The sequence below is a fragment of the Phyllostomus hastatus genome, unplaced genomic scaffold (genome assembly GCF_019186645.2).
Source record: "Phyllostomus hastatus isolate PE091 unplaced genomic scaffold, TTU_PhHast_1.1 phas_scaffold_55, whole genome shotgun sequence".
Taxonomy (NCBI): domain Eukaryota; kingdom Metazoa; phylum Chordata; class Mammalia; order Chiroptera; family Phyllostomidae; genus Phyllostomus; species Phyllostomus hastatus.
Window position 1 is genome coordinate 3,426,026 of NW_025334035.1, and position 11,396 is coordinate 3,437,421.

Sequence of the window (11,396 nt, forward strand, 5' to 3'; positions counted from 1 at the left end):
CCAACCAAGGCCTACTGCTGCTGCTAATGTCAGGCCTGGGGCTACTTAGCAAGAGGTACAGAGCATGGCAAGGCCAGATGTTATGTGTTTGGGTTTGCAAACCTTAGAGATTTTAGGAAAGTCCATAACCCAAAGGAAAGTATGAGCCATGATTGACTTCAGCTTTGATTCATTGTATTTGTTGCCTGTGGATGCTGCTTCTCTTCACTGTAATGCATGCAGCAGACACCAAGGAGTTTCATATGAAGCTTTGGAAGCACTCAGCACACAGGGGTGATTCTAATTCTGGGGCGTTGCTGGAAGGGGAATGGTCCCCCTAACAACACTGTTTTACAGCTGAGACCCAGAGAGCAGAGTAACTTGCCCTAAACCACACACCAGAATCTGCCATCTGGCCCAAAGCCCATACAGTTCTCCCAATAACCCACGACCTGCCCAAGGCTTCCTAGTGCCAACAAGCCCCCTCCCCTCCCTAATCCCCAATAAACCAGACAGATCAAAATGTTTCATATATTTCTCTTCTTTTAACTCCAAAAAAAGCTGACAATAACAACCTGCACACTGTAGAAAGTGGCATGGTTTCAATGTCCCCACCCCTCTGAACATCATTTTCATCCCTCAGACACCATTCTCTCACTTCACTTAAAATCGTACATGAAACCCCCCAAGAACATGCTGGAGACCCTCAGAGAAAGGTACCCCCAAACAAGGACCCTGCAAAGGTGTAGGCATTGAGGGAATAACTTAGCGGAGAAGAGGCTCCTAGACGACCTTGTTTAGTTCTTTCTCACAGACCAAGTGGTAGGATCTCTGGCAGATGTCATAGAACCAGTGGCCATTGTTACTGAAGTAGACACAGTTCCCACTTCCCATGGGCAAGTCCCTGCACCAGTAGTCCTGAAGCTCTGTTCTCCAGTACCTGAGGACACCAGACAGATGTGGGCTCAGGAACCAGATCCTCAACTGATCCCAAGAATCCACAGGCACCCGGGTACCCACGCAATCTGGGCCAGAGGGAGTCTGCAACCACACACACTCACTGGAAGCCTGTAACTTTTTTTTAATTTTAATCATTGCTCAAATACAGTTTTCTCCTTTTTACTCCCAATCCAGCCCCCCCGCCCACCCCTCCCCACTTTCCTCCCACCCCTCCCCACTTCCCTCCCATTACCACCCTCCCCTTAGTTTTTTACCATGTGTCCTTTAAGTTTGTTCCCGTGAACCCTTCCCACTGTCCCCTGAAATTCCCTCTACTCTCTTCTGTGGGCACTGTCAGCCTGACCTCTATTTCAGTGTCTTTGGTTATATTTTGCTTGTTTCTTTGTTTTGTTATTTAGGTTCCTGTTAAAGGTGAGATCATATGGTATTTGTCTTTCACTGCCTGGCTTGTTTCGCTTAGCATAATGTTTTCCAGCTCCATCCACGCTGTTGCAAAGGGTAGGAGCTCCTTCTTTCTTTCTGCTGCATAGAATTCCATTGTGTAAATGTACCATAGTTTTTTGATCCATTCATTTACTGATGGGCATCTTGGTTTCTTCCAGCATCTAGCTATTGTAAATTGTGCTGCTATGAACATTGGGATGCATAGGTTCTTTTGAATTGGTGTTTTAGTATTCTTAGGATAGAGTCCCAGCAGTGGAATTGCAGGGTCAAAAGGCAGATCCATTTTTAGTTTTCTGAGGAAGTTCCATACTGCTTTCCATAGCAGTTGTACCAGTCTTTAGTCCCACCAACAGTGCACTAGGGTCCCTTTTTCTCCACAACCTCTCCAACACTTGTTGTTTGTTGCTTTGTTTATGATGGCCATTCTGTCTGGTGTGAAGTGGTATCTCATTGTGGTTTTAATTTGCATCTCTCTGATAGCTAGCGATATTGAACATTGTTTCATGTGTCTTTGGATTTTCTGTATGTCCTCCTTGGAGAAGTGTCTGTTCAAGTCCTTTGCCCACGTTTTAATTGGATTCCTTGTCTTCTTAGAGTGCAGTCTTGTAAGTTCTTTATATATTTTGGAGATTAAACCCTTGTCTGAGGTATCATTGGCAAATATGTTTTCCCATACAGTTGGTTCTCTTTTAATTTTGATACTGTTTTCTTTAGCTGTGCAGAAGCTTTTAATTTTGATGAGGTCCCATTTGTTTATTCTTTCCTTTATGTCCCTTGCTCTAGGGGACAAGTAAATAAAAAAGTTTCTTCATGAAATATCTGAGATTTTCCTTCCTACGTTCTCCTCTAGGACTTTAATGGTGTCACGTTTTATATTTCAGTCTTTTATCCACCTTGAATTTATTTTTGTATATGATGTAAGTTGGTGCTCAAGTGTCATTTTTTTGCACGTGGCTGTCCAGTTCTCCCAACACCATTTGTTGAAGAGGCTATTTTTACTCCATTTTATGTTGCTGCCTCCTTTGTCAAATATTAATTGACCAAAGAGACTTGGGCTTATTTCTGGGCTCTCTGTTCTGTTCCATTGGTCTATGTGCCTGTTTTTATGCCAGTACCAGGCTGTTTTGATTACAGTGGCCTTGTAGTATAGTTTAGTGTCGGGTATTGTGATCCCTCCTACTTTACTCTTCTTTCTCAAAATTGCAGCAGCTATTCAGGGTCGTTTATAATTCCATATAAATTTTTTGAAGTGTTTGTTCTATGTCTGTGAAATATGCCATTGGTACTTTAATAGCAATTGCATTGAATGTGTAAATTGCTTTGGGTAGTATGGACATTTTGATGATGTTAATTCTTCCAATCCATGAACACGGTATATGTTTCCATTTGTTTGTGTCTTCCTTGATTTCTTTCCCAAGTGTTATATAGTTTTCTGAATACAGGTCTTTTACCTCTTTGGTTAGGTTTATTCCTAGATATTTTCTTTTTCTTTTTTCTATTTCAAATGGGTTTTTTTCCTTGATCTCTGCTTCTGCTGTTTCATTGTTGGTGTACAGAAATGCCTTTGATTTCTGGATATTGACTTTGTATCCCGCTGTTTTGCCAAATTCATTTATTAGGTCAAGCAGTTTTTTGGTAGAGTCTATACGATTTTCTATGTATACTATCATGTCATCTGCAAACAGTGACAGTTTTGTTTCCTCCTTTCCGATTTGGATGCCTTTTATTTCTTTTTCTTGTCTGATTGCTAAAACTTCCAGTACTATATTGAATAGAAGTGGTGAAAGTGGACAGCCTTGTCTTGTTCCTGATCTTAGTGGAAAAGATTTTAATTTTTGCCCATTGAGTATGATGTTGGCCGTAGGTCTCTCATATATGGCCTTTATTATGTTGAGTAATGCTCCTTCTATTCCCACTTTGCCAAGTGTTTTTATCATGAATGGGTGCTGTACCTTATCAAATGCTTTTTCTGCATCAATTGATATGATCATGTGGTTTATGTCTTTGTTTTTGTTTATGTGATGTATTACATTTACTGACTTGCGAATATTGAACCATCCTTGCATCCCTGGAATGAATCCCACTTGGTCATGGTGTATGGTCTTTTTAATGTATTGTTGGATGCGGTTTGCCAGTATTTTGTTGAGGATTTTAGGATCAATGTTCATCAGTGATATTGGCCTGAAGTTTTCTTTCTTTGTTGTGTCTTTATCTGGTTTTGGAATTAGGATGACGTTGGCCTCATAAAAAGAGTTTGGGAGACTCCCATCTTTTTGGAATTTTTGGAATAGTCTGTGAAGGATAGGGGTTAGCTCTTCCTTAAATGCTTTGTAGAAATCTCCTGTGAAACCATCTGGTCCAGGGCTTTTGTGTGTTGGGAGTTTTTTTATTACTGCTTCAATTTCTTTTGTTGTCATTGGTCTGTTCAGGCTTTCTGCTTCTTTTTTATTGAGTTTTGGAAGATTATATTTTTCTAGAAATTTGTCCATTTCATCTAGGTTTTCAAATTTTTTGGCATACAGTTCTTTGTAGTAATTTCTTACAATCCTTTGTATTTCTGTGGTATCTGTTGTGATCTCTCCTCTTTCATTTCTGATTGTGTTTATTTGGGTCTTCTCTTTTTTTTCTTGATGAGTCTGCTTAAAGGCTTGTCGATTTTGTTTATCTTTTCAAAGAACCAGCTCTTGGATTCATTGATCCTTAGAATTGTGCTTTTAGTCTCTATGTCATTTAATTCTGCTCTGATCTTGGTTATTTCCTTCCTTCTGCTTGCTCTGGGCTGCCTTTGTTGTTGTTCCTCGAGTTCTTGTAGACGTAGGGTTAGGTTGTTTGTTTGGAATGTTTCTAACCTTTTTAGGTGGGCCTATATCGCTATGAACTTCCCTCTCAGGACTGCCTTGGCTGTGTCCCATAAGTTTTGGGTTGTTGTGAGTTCGTTTTCATTTGTTTCCAGAAACCTTTTGATTTCTTCCCTAATATCATTCTTGATCCATTCATTGTTTAATAGCATGCTGTTTAATCTCCATGATTTTGAGTGTTTTGGGTTTTTTTCCCTGGAGTTGGTTTCTAGCTTCAGTCTCTTGTGGTCTGAGAAAATGCTTGGTATGATTTCAATTTTCTTGAAATTCTTGAGGCTTGTTTTGTCTCCTATCATGTGGTCTATCTTTGAAAATGTTCCATGTACATTTGAAAAGAATGTATATTTAGCTTCTTTTGGATGGAGGGCTCTGTATATATCAGTAAAGCCCATTTCATCAAGGGTATTGTTCAATGCCACAATATCTTTGTTGATATTTTGTTTGGAAGATCCGTCCATTTTTGATAGTGGGGTGTTAAAATCTCCCATTATAATTGTGTTGCTGTCCATATCTTTCTTGAAGTCCTCTAAGATTTTCTTTATGTATTTGGGTGCTCCTATGTTGGGTGCATATATATTTACAATATTTATGTCTTCTTGATGGATTCTTCCCTTGAGTATTATGAAGTGACCTTCTGGATCTCTCTTTATGGACCTTTTTCAGAAGTCTATTTTGTCTGATATGAGTATTGCTACCCCGGCTTTTTTTTCCTGTCCATTTGCTTGGAAGGTTTGTTTCCAGCCCTTCACTCTCAGTCTGTGTAGGTCTTTTATCCTGAGGTGGGTCTCTTGTAGACAGCAGATATGTGGGTCATTTTTTCTTATCCATTCAGCTATTCTATGTCTTTTGATTGGAGCATTTAATCCATTTATGTTTAAGGTTATTACTGATAGGTATTTATTCATTGTCTTTTATGTACATGTGTTTCTCTCTCTCTCTCTTTTCCTTCCCTTCCTTAAAGCAGTCCCTTTAGAATCTCTTGCAGAGCTGGTTTGGTCGAGGTGTATTCTTTTAGACTTCTTTTGCCTGGGAAGCTTATTTGGCCTTCTATCTTGATTGAGAGCCTTGCTGGATATAGTAGCCTTGGTTGCAGACCTCTGGTTCTCATTACCTGGAGTATTTCTTGCCATTCTCTTCTGACTTGAAGTGTTTCCATTGAGAAGTCAGCTGTTAGCCTTATTGGGGATCCCTTGTATGTCACTTCCTTTTTCTCCCTTGCTGCCTTTAAGATTCTCTCTTTGTCTTGAAATTTTGCCATTTTAATTATGATGTGTCTTGAGGTGGGCCTCTTTGGGTTCCTCTTGATTGGGACTCTCTGTGTTTCCTGGATTTGTGTGACTTTTTCTCTCATCAAATTAGGGAAGTTCTCCTTCATTACTTGTTCAATTAGGTTTTCGATCCCTTGCTCTTCTTCTCCTTCTGGTATCCCTATTATATGGATATTATTATGTTTCATATTGTCTTGCATTTCTCTTAATCCCTCTTCATTCTTTCTCAGCCTCTTTTCCTTTTCTTGCTCTTTCTGGATGTTGTTTTCTACTTTGTCCTCCAGCTCGCTAATCCGATCTTCTGCTTCATTGATCCTGCTTTTCATTCCTTCTACTGTGTTCTTCAGTTCAGAAATTGTATTCTTCATTTGCTTTTGACCTTTGTTGAGAGTTTCTATTTCTTTTTTTATGTTTATATAGTTTGCAGTGAGACTGATGTAGTTTCCCTCTAATTTCTGATAGCTCATTGTGAGTTCATTGAACTTCCTGATAATCATTGTTTTGAACTCACTATCTGATAGTTGAGTTGCCTCTATTTCATTTAGCATTTTTCCTGAGGCTTCCTCGTTTCCCTTCAATTGGGGGTTGTTTCTTTGTTTTCTCATTGTTCGTGGGTTTCTTCTTTTTTCTTCTTGTTTGTTAAATTGATCTGTTCTGATTCCCTGTAATTATGGTGTGAACTTCTGTGGTAAAATATTTGTGAGATTCAGTGGTGCAATCTCCTTCATGTATCCTGGTGTTCACAGCTTCCCCCTACTCTTTTTTTGTGATCAGTTGGAGGAGTAAGTCAAAATGGTTTAAGACAGCAAGACAATCTGCTATGATATTTACATTAGCAGCCAGTAGAGAAGAGATGGGTTATCCTTTGGCTCCTTATAGTGTTAACCATGGTCCTCCACCCCACTATCCACATTTTAGAAAGGATGGAAAGAGGGTAAGACTCTTATTGGGGACGAGAGGATTGTTAGTTGGATCTAGAAAGCTGTGAGGCTGTGGGAGGTCAGATTCTAAGGTAGGGTTGGATTAAAGATTAGTAAATAGGAGTAGTGTGTAAAAGAATAGAGACAACCCCCACAATAGCATAGTTCAGAAAATTGCAAAGTGGGCTGAGATCAGGTAGGGGTATTGAGTAGTATTTACAACTGTATAGACTAGGTCTTACTAACAGTAATAGTTAAGTGACAGTCTTGTGGCAGAATTGATGAGGTCTAGATAACAAGAATAAAGAGTATAGAACCTTGAGAGGTGTATTAATGGAGCACAGATGAAAGATAGTAACTTATCAACACATTGTGACTGAGATACCAGGGGGGAACCTATCAAATGACAGTATAACCAGCCAAGCAAAGAAGATTATACAGAAAGGAAAAGAATACAAAAATATTATTAAAATAAAAATGTCAGAAAAGTGAGAAAAAGATAATATAAATTTACAGTAACTTGCAAAATTAAAAAAAAAAAGGAAAGGAAAGCAGAAGATGTAGTGCAGGAGAGATAAATTTGGAGTGGAAAGAATAATATTAGGATGAATGGAAGAGAAACATAAGGGATTGAGAGGCATAAAAATAATAAGAATTCAAAAATAAAATGTCACATGAAACACAAGATAAAATCAATCAACTAACAACAGCCACAAAAAAACAAAATAAAACAAAACAAAATTAAAAAAAAAAACTCTTGTTGGTTTCTAACTGGCCAGACCAGTTTTTCTGATCTTGCTGGCTTCAGCTGGCTGAGGGACCTTTGAAATGCTTCTCTCTCTTCCCTGCCAGATCTCGGCAAGTCTGTCAGGTACCCTGGGCGCTCCCGAGCACACTGGCTCTCCGGATCTCACTTCCACGTTCTTCCGGACTCCGGGGTCCTGCAGGGTTCCAGCTCTATGATCTCAGGAGGCAACCGCGACATTTTGGGATTCACTGCGCCCTCCCTGGGAATCATAAAAGGGCACGCCCCTCCCCCAAATTTTTGAGATTCGGGATCTAGGATCGCCCTAAGCACTTCGCCACGACCCTTCGGGGTGCACAGTGCACTCGAGTCAAGCTTCCCGGTGGTGCACGAGCCGAACCCTTTCCGGCTCCGTGTTCCCCGCCGAACTGCACTCCGACCGGGCTAGGGGTGTTGGCGCCTTTCCCGGCTCCCCGGGTCGGGCTCGCTGGAAATTTCTGAGCCACTACTGTAGGAACGCACCAAGCGCCACGTCCGTCCTGGGATCACAGCGCTCGCGATTCAGGAGTCCCTATGGAGCGAGAGCCAAGCCCCTCCCAGCTCTGTGCTCTCCACTGATCTGCACTTCCACCGAGCTAGGGGTGCGGGCTAGGGGTGCAGGCGCTCTTCCAGGCTGCCCCTGGTCTTGTCGGCTGGAGGCCCTCACTTCTCCCAGGTCTCTGGGCGGGTGTTCATAGTCCCTGGGCGATTTTTTCCCAGTCCAACTGGCCAATCTGTTCCTTCAAGCAACACGTTCTCCCCTGGAGTTGCTCACCCCCCATATTCGGGGGAGGGAGCGACTCGCCTCTCTGGGGAGCCCTGAGGCAGACCCGGGAGCACCGGGCCTGGGGACTGCACACCCCTAGACCCCGCGCTGATCCCTGGGTCCCTTTTGTCCTGAAGCAGTCTCCTTACCGTCTGGTTTTTCAGTGATCGCAATAATTTTTGATGTCCTGCTTTCAAAAGTGATTCGGTAACCTAGTCCACTTGCTCTGTTTCTCCACCGATCGGCGAGTTTCCCTCCTCTTCACAGAAGCTGAGAAAAATGCTGCCTAGAGTAAAGCCGCCATCTTCTGTCCCCGGAAGCCTGTTTCAATGTCTGTCCAGTCCACCGAAAACCAGACAAGATGTAAGTCACTAAGGCCCATCCAGGTATTCACAGAGGATGTGTGTTGCTCGAGAAATTTCTAGAGAGAAGAGAGGAGGGTGGTGGCTGTTCTTTCTGTATAACAACCAGCCTCCCAAACCAGCTCTCCCAGGCCTCACCTGCTCCTCCAAGGAGCTGACCACCACAAGGTGTGCATTCTCCATCTGGCAGTAATTTTCAGCTTCAGGCCAGGGCTTCTCAGTACTAGAGAACCAGTAGCAGCTTCATTCATGCTCCAGCCAGTTAATGGGGCAGCAAGACTTCTGGGAGCCTGAAGGGTGGGTGTGGGAAGGGTCTGAGATGCTGCCCAGTGGGACAAGGGCAGGAGATGGGACTAGGCACTCCCTGCACTCCACTCACCATTGCTCTTGAGCACAGCCATCTGGATATTCAGAGTTCAGTTTTTCACCCAGCACGTGGACTTGCATGATCATGTCAGAATAGCCTGGGACACACACAGAAGGACAGTGGGACAGTCCAGGGGGCTCAGCTCTGTACCCTAACTATCCGCTCACCACATCAGGCCCAGTGGAGGGGAGAAGGGGCCTGACCTGCTTTGAGTTCCTGCTGCTCTTTCTCCAGCTTACTCTCCAGAGACAACACCTTGTCATTCAAGCTGTGGGCTACAGGGGAGGGCAGTCAGCACCCCAGGCTGCTCCCACCCCACCTGTGTCCTGAGAGCCCCACCCTGCCCTTGCACACACACTACTGGTGGATCTCTCACCTGCTTGCAGCTGCTGCCCCTGGTTTTCTACCACCGCTTTCAGAGATGTTATCATTTCTTGCAAACAGCCATTTGGAGGACATGGGGACTCAATGCTCAGTATTCACCTCCCACCCCCCCACCCCCTCATCCCAATCCAGAGCCCCTTCCAGCCAGGTTCACCCTGGGCATGCAGTGCCTGGATCTCTGCCTCAGTGTTTGAGGTGAAGTTGCTGTAAGTTGCTCTCAGTCTCCAGGTCCCTCTGAATCTTGGAACCTGATCAGACACACAGCACACTGGGTGCTAAGGGTCATCAGGTGCTTCCTGTGCTGGCACCAAGTGGGGCACTTGACATGCATTGTCTCATTGGGTCCTCACTGCCACTCATCCCAAAGGGACAGGCACTGTTGTCCAAGCTTGCTGATGAGGAAAGTAAGGCTGAGAGAGGTTAGATAGTTTGACTATATCACCCATTATCCACCATGATCATCATCAGTGCTCACATCACTGAACCCTACCCACTATTGCCCCCATTAGTGCCCCCCCTGAAACCCTCACTTTTGGATCCAGTTACACAGATGTCGACCAGCAGGAGGAGGCTGAGGCCCAGGAAGAGCAGGAAGAGGTGGGGTCCAGAGCAGAGATGCTGTAGGAAGACCTGGGGCACAGGCAGCCCTGCAAGAGGAGAGGAACTCAGGACAAGGAGGACCAGGACAGGAGAGAGACAGGGGAGGAGGAGAGGCCACAGGGACCTTTCATGGAGGAAGGCTGGTGCAGGGAAAGCTGGGGGAGGCTGTGGTGCAGGGGATGCCCAGGCCTCTGACCACTCATGGACCAGCACAGTCCTCAGTCACATGGGCCCTCACCCACCTCATGGCACCTGATGGTGATATGTGAAGTCTTATCATCAGGGCTTGTGGGAGGCAGGCAGAGACAGAGAGTTGGGGCAGCCAGGCCCTCAGCAGGCTCATACTTATCTGTATTTTCAGTTAGCAAATGTTTCCTTTCTAAACATGACTATTCACTCCCCCAGTGCAAATGCTCAGACCTCCCGCAGAATATAGGCCCCCAGGCCTGTTGTGGTCCTTCTTGGTCCTGTCATTCTGAGGACCTTGAATCCTCTGCATATAGGACTTCCCAGATGCTGGAGCCTGACCCATCAGAGCTGGGGGACCCCAGCAGCGCACATGGAAGAGGTGCAGATATTCTGTGATAACAGAAATCTGCCTACACATGTAAGAGGGTGTCTTAGGAGACACCTTTTCTCCTTTCTTACCATTTCTAATCCCCTGGCTTTTCTTCTCACTTTCCAAGGACTGGAGGTTTTCATATGTTGTTGACATGCTTGGCCCAACTCCAAGGCTGTCACAGCTGAAATGGAGGCAGAACCAGGGCCACACTAGGGCTGGACTTGTGGGACTGAGGAGGCTGGGACTAGATTGGAGCTGAAGTCAAGGCTGGGGCTGAGGTATGAGAAGTTCAGGCTGAGGTAAGAGAAGTTCGGCCAGGGGTTAGGACTAGGAATGGCATTAGACCTGGATTTGGAACAACTGAGGTTGGAAGTGGGGTGAGGACAGGTGTTTGGGCTGGGGTGGGGCTGAGTGCCAGATTGAAGGTGGAGGAAGTTGGAGCTGAGTGCATTACTGGGATGAGTCTAACATTGGGGCTGCAGTCAAGGTTGCATTTTCTCCTAGGAATGGAGTCAATACTCATGTTGATGCCATGGATAGAGTGAGGCCTAAGCTTGGCCCTGAAATTGGAAACTAAAGAAGTTGCTTTGGGGCTGGTGTTAAGTTTCAAGTTGACTCTGGGATTGAAGCTTTCATTGGGGGTTAAAGCACAAACCTGGTTTAATGTTAGAGTTACGGTGTGGCTAGGCAGAGGGAATGTAGGGCTGGGGATGGGGCTGAGTGTGAACCTCAGTTTGTGACTAAGGTCTGGGTGCCATACTTCAATCCACAACCAGTTAAGTGAATTGAAATTCCACTTGGTCATTAAATCTCCCAGCTGCCTTTATATATCTCTTCCTATCTGTCCCAGTTGAGACCCACAGGTCCCTCCTCCTGCTTCCTCTGACTCCCTCCCTGTCCCCTTGGTCTCACCTGCATCCCCAGCCCAATTACCTGTGCAAAGTCTGGAGGCTGTGATGCTTGGTTTTGCTGAGCAGCAAGGAGTAGAGTTGTATAAAACAAAATCCAGGAGAGCAGAGTAAAGACCGAGGGGGTTGTCACAAAAGTGCCTGGAATCCTGCTGGTCCCTCAGTCTGAAATCTCAGGAGTCTATAATCTGGGATTTCCTGTATCATATGCTTTGGACAGGGAATGAACATTGG

General features: G+C 44.5%; 1 pseudogene; it reads right to left on the reverse strand.

The window, feature by feature from the left end:
• Window positions 1-762: 762 nt before the first annotated feature.
• Window positions 763-10,407, reverse strand: LOC123809500 (annotated as a pseudogene).
• Window positions 10,408-11,396: the final 989 nt, after the last annotated feature.